Raw genomic sequence first — 11,252 nt, 5'->3', positions numbered from 1 at the left:
CTTAGGTGCATTCATACAGTGACATATTTATCTTGAAAATTTTTATAGCCAGTCCGTATATCTTAGACACAAAAAATTTCACCAGTAAACACCAGCTCTAAAACCCATTTTGCTTATTAATAAGCCACAATTTTCCCCAATAGAAACCCATTTCTAACAACCATTCTGCTAATGTACGGACTGAATATAGACATAGTTGAAACACCCCGTTGTAGCTGCTTCCTGAAGGAAGGCAGACAGTGAACGGGACAGGCGAGACCTCTCTAAACAAACGTCGTTTTACATGTGACGTTGGAATCGTGAAACTGATTGATCTGTTTAGTTAAATTAGAAAGAAAAACAGAATAACCTGCCAAGCCGGCCACACCTGGGGTAGAGCTTCCACCTTCTAGTGGTAGCTGGGTGTATGCAGAGTTCCAGATCTATTGGCCACACTTATCTGGAATAAAGCTTGTGTGTGCAGCTCGGGGGGGTCGGGTTGAGAATGCTGGGGGCCAGCCTCTCCCAGGGAGAAATGGATGCCGTGGCCTGGGAACTGGAGGAGAGGCAGGCCGTCTTCCTGGCCATGCCCACACTGAGCTGGGACGGCAGAGAATTTATGTCGTGGCCCAAATATCCAGATTGTCGCTTACCAAGATTCTTACTAAGATTTGGTAGATTTTCATGAATTAATGTTTCTCCATTTGCTGTATGTCCTTAGGACAATTTCCAGAGACTTTAAATGGCAGTTTTTAAAATAATTTTCACCACTTTTGATTGTTTCATTGGGGAGAGGGCCTGCAAAGGTCCTCACATCACCATGCCAACACTTTTCCTCCTTATATGTACTTTTATCTTTCATTTTAAGATTTCTATTTGTGTTTTACAATGTAAGTAATACATTAAATTTCTGCATATAAGATACTCATAAATACATATAAGGTGCAGATAAAAATACATGTACTGTGTTGCTCAAAATATTCCTTGCTGATAAGGCGCTCAACCAAAACCATTTGCAGAGTTCAGAACTTCACACAGCCCTGGTTTTTGCCATATTTCACTTTGGATACATTTAGCTTTTCTATCAAGGAAATCATGGCAAGTGCTCTGGGTCCTTGACGCTTCCACCATCCCTGCAGGAAACTACCGTCAGTTCTTTCCTTCTAAGCCAGCGAAAGAGGAGTGCTGGCTCTGGGATCATGTTAGTTTTGGCAAATAGAATACATTAATGACGTTAAAATTAGTAGACACAAACATAAAAACAGCCACCTTTACTGGCTAGCACGGACATTTTTAGAGCAACAATTCACAATTCTTTTCACTATGCTGCCTATGAAATATGTAAAAAATGAATACATCCTTAATATGTCCCAACCTACATCTTATTTATCCTTGTGAGACTAAATTTTTTTTAAATAGTAGTCACAATCACCTATGAGGCAGAGAACAATTAATGAACATTTTCATCGGACTTTTCTGGGAAATTGGCTTTTGATTTCCACCTTTGAAAAATTCTGCTTTCAAAAAATGTAATCTAAGAGTTGGAAACATACCTGCTTGGCAACTACCCACTTTGTTACCTGAAAAAACATTTTTAAATACCCCAGCATCCTTGTTTCCATTTAGTTCCAAATATTTAGCATCTCTTCATTTAAAAATGCGCACAACACACCAGAATCAGCCTTTCAGGAACGTGGCACTTTACCTCCTCAGGGCGTTCATCCGACATCCCTGGAGACACACGGCTCCCCGGACCCAGAATTGCGGAAACCGGCGCGGCTGACGGGGCGCGAGCGCGGGTGGCGAGCAGACCCAGCGCTGACACACGGAAGCGCCGACGGGAAGGCTGGACGCTCTGCGGCCGAGATGAGCGAGCCTCCCAGGCTGCGAAAGAGCAACGAAGTCAGAGCGCAGCGGCCTCCTGAAAGCCGCGGACGGCGCTGCCGGGGGCCCCGCCGCGCGGCGTCCGAGCGCAGCCGCAGAGGCTGGGGGCCCGGCCAGGGGACAGCGCGGGGCCCGCGGAGGGCCGGGTCCCCAGCGGGGACGGCCGGCGGCGCGCGGAGGGGCGGGCAGGCGCTCCTACCTTGCCGGACGGGTGCCGCGGCGGGAACTCCGGGAACGCCCCACCGGAGCGCCGGGCAGACGCGCGGGACCGGGGCCGGATGGAAGGCACCCCCGCGGGCGGCAGGGGAGCCGGGCGGGAGCCGGGGCCCGCCCGACGTGCCCGGCACGGCGACGCGCAGGGGCGCCGGGGTCTGCAGGGCGCGCGGGCGGGGCGGGCGCGCGGACGCGCGCGTCGGGCGGTGGGGGCGGGACCCGGCGGCGGCCCTGGGCGCTCGGCCGAGGTCAGCGACCCCCGTCTGCGCCGGCGCCGCGTCCCGGGCGCCCCGAGCCCGCGCGAGGATGTGGGTGCCCGCGGCCGGGGGTGCCGTGCCCCCGCCCGGGAGCAGAGGAGCCGCCGCGGTCGCCGAGAAGGGAGGGCGGAGCCGCACCCCGCGCGGTCCGGGGAGAAGCCGGAGGTCGCCTTCCGCCCGGGATGGAGGGAGACGCGGGGCCTGGCGGCGCCCCCTGACCCCAGCAGGCCGGGCAGGTAAGGTGGCTGCGCCCTCGGCTTCGCAGACAGCCGGGCCCTCCTGCTCTCCCCGCCCCTGCACCGGGCCCCCGGCCCCTCGACCCCGCCAGGGCCCCCGGCCCCGCGCGCCCCGCTCCCGCTCCTCCCGCGTGTGCGTCCAAGGCGCTCAGGGAAGCCGCGGAGGGCGGTGTAGACGGTCTGCCTGTCTGTGCCCGGACTTAACTTTAGGGGAGTGAGTTGTGTCCTTGAATTGGTGTTGCGGTCCTGGTCCGTCCTCTGTGGTTGGGCGAGAGCGCCGTCGCGGGCTAACCTGGGCCTCCTCGAGGGGAGCAGAGCCCCGAGGTCACAGGGTCTCACACCCTCTTCACCCGGGCCGCGACCCCTTCCTCGCCGGTCACACCCACACTCCCCGAAGCACCCATGGTTGGTGTGTACAGATCTGCAAGTTGTCGCTTGGTTAAATCGGGATTAATTAGGAAGTTGATAATAGCCATTCCTGGAAGGTTGATGTTCATGAGTGTGGGGACAGCCACTCACAGTTTTCCTGTGAAACAGCTGCTCCGCAGGTGAGACCTGCTGTGTCCGAGTAGACGGTCCAGCGATCGCACTCTGTGCACACCCGGTCCTTTGTGTTCATGATGTGGGGTGTCCCTTAAAGCAGGTAAATGTGTACAAAACAATGGAATCGTAGTTTTTTTTAAAAGCAAGCTTTAATAATTTTAATATAACATGTTAATCTATAAATAATATATATTAAAATAACAATATAATAAACTTTTCTTGTACTTTTCCTTTTTTAATAAGCAGACTATTTTAAAACTATGAAAAATAAATTTTACAATAGTATTCAAAAATATGCTTATGTTGATCTCTTAGTTTTTGGTGATGGAATATTTTAATGGAAGGTTCAGTGTGTCTGGTACTAAAACTTCGTGGTGAAAATGTGTTTCCAGATCAAGGGATTGTGAAGTGGCATCCCCTCCACGTGTATAAAACGTCCTGCAGGGAACTTTGAAGGCTGTGGAATAGTCGTGTTTTCAAGTATGTTACTTTCTCTGAATCCTGTGTTTTCATTTTCAATGTTTGCTATGTTTGCTAGTGCTGAATCAGACATTAAACACAAGATGCAGAAGGTACTACACATAGATCGTTAACACAGGTAATACACTTACACTCGCAGGATTACAAGTGTGAGAAGGTGTTCGTACGACACTTGCAATCGAGGAGGTGGTGTTTCTTTAATCTCAGGAAAAACGTAGTGTTGAACATATATATATACATATGTATGTATCACTGAATGACCATGCTGTACATCAGAAATTAACACAACATTGTAAACCGATTATACTACAATTTAAAAAAATGAAAAAAATCCATTCAATGAATTAAATTCATTAGAACTACATAGCAGGCTATAAAAGAAATAAGCGAACTTTCACATTTAGCCAATAATTTGTTTGCTTTTTCTAAACTATGAAGACGCCTCTCCCAGAGAGAATGGGGATAATAAAACTCATTTCATTTTTAAAGAGGCATTTCTTTTCCGTGGCTAGATCATATTTAAAATATAACTATATATATATATATGTACTATTAGGTTTTAGTCAGCATCATTTCATTATCTTGGTTATGACTGTTTTACTGTGTCAGCCCCTTGTGTAGTGGTTAGTTGCTAAGACTGCGCCCTGGAAGAGCTCTCGTACTGTGGGTGACACACGCAGCTATCCACGGATATAGTTATAGTTAAGCAAAAAAAGGTATTTTTCTTTCTTTCTCTAGAATTGTATTCTTAGAAAGGGACTTATGTGGAAATGCTCATTGTAGCATAACAACCCAGACATTTACCTTCCTAGGCTTACGAGATGGTGCTCTGTGATTTTTAAATCAACGCCAATTTCACCGTCTTCTTAGTTAAGTCCGTGTGAAGCAAACTCAGCTGGTTGTGTGCCATCGGTGGTACTAGCACACTGTCACCTGTATAGACAGCCGTCGGGTGAAGTATATTTGCATATAAATTTCTGAACAAGACATCTCCTAAACCAGGAAACTAACTGCATGTAACAGCTTGTGTTTTTAGCATGTCATCCTGTTGCACGTGAGGGAGGGATCTGTACTGGAATTAGGAGGCAGCCAGCGGGAGAAGGAGGGATTTTGTAAATAGATGCTTCCTAACTATGTTAAGCTCATGGACCCTCTGAAAGTCCGAGGATGTTACAGGTGTGCCGTCCAGAGAAACGGCCTGTACCTGCTTTGGACTCAATTTCAAGAGATGAGGGCCCTCTCAGCCCAGTCTTGGACCCCGACCAAGACCACCGGTGTTAGACCCTCAGCATGTCCGTGGGCTTGGGTGCTTCATATACAAAACCTTGGCTCATTCCATTATAGCAAAATTTAATGAGATTAATAATGACATTAGGAATAAAACAATGAAGACTTAATAGGAAAAGTAACACGAGCCAGGTACTAATTTATAAAAATGTGCTTATTATTTTTGTCTGGTAGACGTTAATATTTGTTGCTAAACTCTGTTTTCAGAAAAAGATACCTGAATGAGAAAAGGAAGAATTTTTAAAGCTGAAAAAGTTCATTAAGATCCTATTGCATTGAGACAAAGGCTGAGGGAACAAACAGACGTGAGAGAGCAGGGCTGTGTGCAAGTCAGGTTCTCAGGAGGAGCGTCGATCTGAACGCTTTCTGTGGGTTGTGCCATGACTGAGGTGATCTTCGCTCCGAAGGCGAGCGAGGCGCAGACAGATGTTTGAGTTGCAGGCGCCCCTGCGGGTGAAGGACTGGCTGCGTTTCTGTCCCACCCTCTCCTGCCAGGCCAGGCTCTCCTGACCAGTGGCCCCTCTTGGTGGCCGCGGTTTCCTCCTCTGCATCCTTCTCCTGCAAGATTCTTGACCCAGTCTGTGTGTTTATAATCCCCCTTAATCCACACCGACTTTGGGTAAATATCCAGTCAGTTATTCTCCTTCTCGGACGTGCACCTAAACCCTCCCTCTGTCTTCCAGCACTTGCCCTGAACAGCGCTGTGCTCATCGCATTGACTGAGCATCCCTCTGTAAGCCGGGCCCTGCAGGGACTCCATCCCACCCCACTTCACAGGCGCCCTGTGACTGGGGCCCCGCTTTACACAGGAGGAGCCTGGCCCAGAGAGGCTGTCGTTGGCCAGGGTGGCTGCCGGGCAGAGCTGAGTGGTAACCCTGGCCTGACGCCAAGCCACGCCTCCCGCCACAGCCCAGAGCCCGGAAGCTTCCCCAGTGAGCCCGCATCTCACGCTGCTTGTGGACCCCAAACAGCTCAAAGGACCAGTCTGTAGACTAGGGCCAGCAGGTCCTTGAATCGAGGGAAAGGAGGCCAGCACTGAAGGTTGAAGTTAAGTCAGTATGAAAAATAAGCACCGCTAACCTTTCTGCCCTGAAAACCGCAGTGAATCTATCTTTGGAAACCCGTAGACTCCTCCTTCTGTGTCTTCCTCCTCGAATTAGATATTTTTCTTTGACCTTTTAGTAAATCAGGTAAATACAGGAGACTGCTGAAATCATACCTCATTAACACTGTGTTCTGTTAGCAAGTCTCGAGACGGGTTAAGCATAGAGGTGATTTAGCCCACGGTGCTGCCTTTCATGAAAGATTTCAGTTGGATTAACTCGTGTCCTAACCAAAGGACAAATCTCTCACCTCCCACAGCATCATGTTTTACTCCCCATTTTTGCCTTTCTTCCTTTTTTCCTTTCCCGTCCTTTCTGAATGGGTCTGAGACCAGTTTTTCTGTGAATTTCGTAGGGGTGAGGGGTGTGGTTACAGAGCACATGTTTGTTGTAAATTTGGGCAAACTCACATCCACCCTGGTGCAGGCTCGCAGTGGGCGCAGGCTCTGACCTGGCTGTCCTTCCGTCCACAGCCTGGGGAGGCGGGGGCCTCCGTATTTCCTTCCACGGTGGACGCTTTGGCTGTGCTCTGGCCAGAGGCCAGCTGTCCTGGTTGGGCCCCGAGATTCAGGCTGGGCCTCTGGGCCCGTGAGTGGGTCCCTGTGAAACTTCTCTGGCTCTGACTTCCATCCTTGTTTCTCGCCCTTGAGAGTTTTCCACTCTTCCCTACAAGTTTGACTACATATTTGTAGAGTATTCCGTCTTATGCAGCATTTCAGTGCTTTTGCGGTGGAAATGGTGCTCTCATGTCTTCTCAGCCCGTTACACTGGAAGTCCTCTCTCCGTGTGATGTAGTTCATTGTTTGTGGAGAACAGTTTCCATGTAACTATTCTAAAGACAATAGACAATTTTCTTTATTGTGAAATAAAGAAAAAAATTAAGTCACACTTTATATTCTGGCAAGATTTACAAAGGAATTTCATGACATTCATTATCTAAATTTAAATAAACTAAATTTTAACCATACTTCTGGAATTTTACAACGAGCAATACTGTTAAGTAATGTGTTAAGTAGCATTAAACAGCTGTATAATAAAGATCATTCCTGTCTGTTTATGCTGACTGTGTAATCTGTGGATCGTTTAGGCTTCATTTGCCCTGAGAGCCGGCCTCTCACTGCTGTGACACTGACCTCTTCTGGGTGATTCTCGCAATGCCATCCTGCTTGTGTGTATGAGCTCTGGTTTTTTTTAATGTCACTGTACACTGTGGAATTGTGTCACATAAAGCAGAGTGCGGCATCACTGTTCAGAGTCTAATTAGCTGAGGGCTCGCTGTTCGCAGGTGCTGAGCAGGAAAGTCGTGGTCCAGTAGAGAGAAGAGGTGCATAAACCGATGGAGGCGACGTAAACACAAGTCACTAGAATAAGCTTAAAAATGCACATAGAGTCGGAAAATACATGTGTACATGGCTGTGTATTTATAACTGAGCCACTTCGCTATACACCTGACTAACGTTGTAAATCAACCACACTTCAATAAAAAATAAAATTGCAAAAAAATTCATATGGAAAGCGGATGGGGACATGTGCACAGGCTTTTAGAAGTTAAGTGGTAGTTCTCCAGCAGAAGATGGGAAGGGGCTCTAGTCAGAGGTGCAGCCGGGCACCCAGCAGCGCTGTGACCCCTGCGGCTTTTCATGGAACCCACAGGAAAGGGACAGGCGGGACGGGCAGGGCCAGGCCGTACAGCTGTGCGCGTGTCCAGACCCGGGGACCGCGTCCTGACGGCCCGCCGAAGGGCTTGAGGCAGGGCACTGGGAGGGACAGAAGCCCCTGTTCTGGGCATTTCTCTGGCCCTCTGGGAGTGGAAGGTAGGGCACAGCTGGACCTGGAAGCTGGGAGTGGGGGTGGTACCACTGGCTGCAGCGACAAGCCAGGCCCGATGGAGGGGAGGGAGAGGGAGACAGTGCCGGGGGCACTGGGGGCTGAGGGACCGGCGGGCAGGGGTCTGTTCCCACATCTGTCTTCCCTGACTTTGTGGAGGATGGAGTCACATTCCAAGGAAGGAAGGCCGGACGAAAGAGCAGGTCCGGGGAGGCGGGGGAGTGCCCGCTGGTTTGGGCAGATGCTGTCCCGGGCGCTCACGGCTGCAGGTGGCGTGTGGAGCCCCAGGAGCTGCTGAAAGCGGGACTGCAGTTTATCCACCAACTCCAGCTGGGCCCTGGGTGCGGCCTTATTCATTTCACTGGGACATTTACCCCCTCGCTCTTCAAGGCAGCTCCTTCAGACTTCCCTGTTCTTTCCAAACCTTGAATGATCCCGTCTCAGAGTCTCTTCCGTCCTTGCCCTCAGCAGCTCCAGCCTTGAGCGGACTGCTTTACATCTCATGGAGGGTTACACTAGCTTTTCCTAAGGCTCCTACAGCTTTAAAATGTTATGATTCTGCTGAAAACAGATGAGATGTGTGCATGAGTTACTGAATTAGAGCCACATTGGGAACTTTGAGGATCTTGTTCCGATAATCTCAACCATCCTATAAAATCGGAAGACTTTTTTTCTCGAAGTCATCCTCCAGCAGGACTAAAAGCAGAGGTTAAATCATCGGTGAATGTGGCTGGAACTCAACAGCCCCCAACACTGGAAAGTTCATCGCTATAAAGCCAGTTTACGGGTTGATGAAAGGTCCCTCAGTAAGTGACCTTTAAGTGTGACAGTTCAAAGACTATTGAGTTAGAAGTTCCAAATTTTGACTTTCCAGACACACAACGATACAAAAATACATCTCATATCATCACTGTTAAACATAGTAGATACTTTTGTTGAGAACTGGAATTTTACGTGTAACTGAATTGCCAAGAGAGGAACGATAGTAACGTGTGGAGAATTCGTGAAAGATTTTTAAATGTCTTATAAATAAAATGTACGAGCAGTTGAAGCCGTGTCAGCTTTTCCTTTAAGGCCTGCAGCTGTTGGTGTAAGAAGCATCAAATTTCAAAAGAAGTTAGAGCATGAATAAATAGAATAAGAGAGAAAGTCTCTCAAGAAGAAAATAAAGTCAAAATTAAGCGTATGGATGAGTATTACACTGCTTCCGGCCATCAAGGCTTAGGGCCAAAATATGAATTTCAAGTATATAATTTAGTCGGTTTTAATTCATGCTGCAAACCAGGTTCTGTAAAAATTATGCAAAATAAAAATTTAAGATTGTTCAAAAGTTTAACATGTATTCTGTTTCCTTCACACCTTATAAAAACTGAATGATCTAATGGCTCTTCTTCAGGAGAGATGAGACAACATAAGATCACCTTGTTACATTCACACAGTTTGTTAAACAAAATAAAAATTTAGTTCACTTGGAAAATAACTCAGCAATTTTAACGTGGAGAGCTTACGTTCTTTTTATGATGGTTGTTATTTAAGATTTTCTCAAATGTTAAAGTTTTTTTTACTTAAAAAGAGACCTAAGGAAAGTGATTTTTTTAATTTGATTTTTTATTGAAGTGTCGCTGATTAGGAAAATGCTTTTTGAAGAGTGACTTACATGAGAATTTGCAGCTTACTTGGATGAGATCAGCATACATTTAATGCTAGTAAAGACGCAAGTTCTGGATGTGGTGTGTTAATCTGCGGTGGATTTTTTTTTGAGATCTTGTCAACATTGGGTTCTGCTGGGAACTCATCTTAGAAGTTTCTGCTGTTCATATAAGGCAAAGTTCACGATAGAAAGTTGCAATTACATAAGATTATCATGAGTCAGGGTTTAACTGCTGGTTTTATAAGAATTTTTTCTTCTTGGCACACTTGAGCTTCGTCCTGGAATTGGTGCCCAAACAATTTTAAGTGTGGTATGAGCTGTTTGTGTCACCGAGTAAAATTAGCCGCGCCTGTTGCTAATAGGAGGGGGTGAAATTGGAGCCCAGGCCCGACCAGGGCTCCTTCCTCCCAGGCCGGCTGGGGATCTGAGCCCAGACCCTCCGCTCTCCCCCTCGGCAAGTCATGGGACAGCTTGAAACACTGTCCCCGGAGCCCGAGCGGGGGTAGCTGATTCACGGCACACTTTTTCCAACATCCAAGGTGAGTAATTGGTTTTCACTTGGATTTTACATGATTACAATGTTCAATTTAAAAACCAAAGAGGTATAAAGCTTCTTGTCTTTTTTTCCCTTCATAGGTGACATAATAGAAAATAAATTATGTTTAAAATGTTGAATAAATTGACCTCAGAATGATTATAACTGTCTCAGCGAAATTGAGTTAGATTCTCATTTCAGCCGTCTTTCAAGTTACTCCGACCTGCTAACATGCTACATAGTTTTAGCATAATCACATCCTTCTGGTGGTTTTAGTTTGTAGACTACTGTGAGAGCATTTCTGGATTATCAGGCATTCATTTGTTACTCTGTAGTTAATCTAGACAAAATGTAATCTTTATAATCATCTACTTCTAATTCTACTCTGAAGCTTTTGTGGTAGAATTACATTTGCTTTAGTTTGTCCAAAGCTTTGTTACAGTTTAAAACCACAGTAAAATTCATGAGAACGGAATTCCAGGTAATCTGAGAAATCGAGAGTGAGCAAAATAAGAGGGAAGTGCCAGCTTCAGCTCCCCACTCTCCTTGGATAAGGAAGGGAAGGATGTTTCTCCTCCAAAGTCTGGGGAAAGTAAGGTGTTGTTCAAAATATGTATCAAAAAGTGAAGGGAATGGGGTACAAGGTAAACATGCTGTGCTCCGTCCTGTTACAATGTCTGTTCCCTCTGGTGGATCTCAAGTCAACGCCGGGCATTTGGAAGACAAGTTCACGAGCAAAGGCGTCAAGGCAGATAATGGGGAAAATATAGCTCAGCTGGCAGAAGACTGGCCAGCAGGATGGAATAACTCACCAGTACGATGTTTATTTTTGCTTATTTTCTTGGAAACATTTTGTAGAGGCGGATACAAAAAGACACACAAGTTTCAAAACCGGTGGTTCAAGTTGGTGTTAGTCTTAGAGGTTCGGAATCTATCTCAGGTTTCTTCCAAAGCCAAATGAAAAGCAGTATTTCAAGATATTTAAATATCAAATTCCAAAGACTAACAAATCTGTTTCCCCAAAATGCTGGCTAAGCTTGCAGTTAAAATGCTGAAAATAAAATTGTTCCACATTGTCCTTTAAAAATATATACTCTCTAGTCATTAAACTAGATTGCTGTTATATTGAATATGAAAATCAAATGTCAGTGGTAAATTTGGAATGGGTGCCCATTTTGTTTAATTTTGCACATTTTGCAGGACCTCAGGTCCCCCCAGCTCCCTGTTCTACTTGATTCATCACAGCCTCCGGCTGCT

The 11,252-nt window shown here is 46.8% G+C and overlaps 1 protein-coding gene across 2 annotated transcripts in view; it reads left to right on the top strand.

The window, feature by feature from the left end:
• The first annotated feature begins 2,420 nt into the window (after positions 1-2,420).
• Positions 2,421-11,252, top strand: part of SGCG (sarcoglycan gamma) — a 32,264-nt gene continuing 23,432 nt past the window's right edge. Inside the window, exon 1 of one of the 2 annotated variants that reach the window (XM_064493270.1) lies at positions 2,421-2,569. The gene's annotated coding sequence lies outside the window, so the exon portion shown is untranslated. Of the gene's footprint in view, positions 2,570-9,788; positions 10,000-11,252 lie in introns of those variants that run through there. The other variant, XM_010988745.3, reaches the window with a different exon arrangement.

This window comes from Camelus dromedarius, chromosome 13, assembly GCF_036321535.1.
Source record: "Camelus dromedarius isolate mCamDro1 chromosome 13, mCamDro1.pat, whole genome shotgun sequence".
Lineage (NCBI taxonomy): Eukaryota > Metazoa > Chordata > Mammalia > Artiodactyla > Camelidae > Camelus > Camelus dromedarius.
Note: the sequence above shows the minus strand (reverse complement) of the source record. Positions and strands in the feature narration are given on the sequence as shown.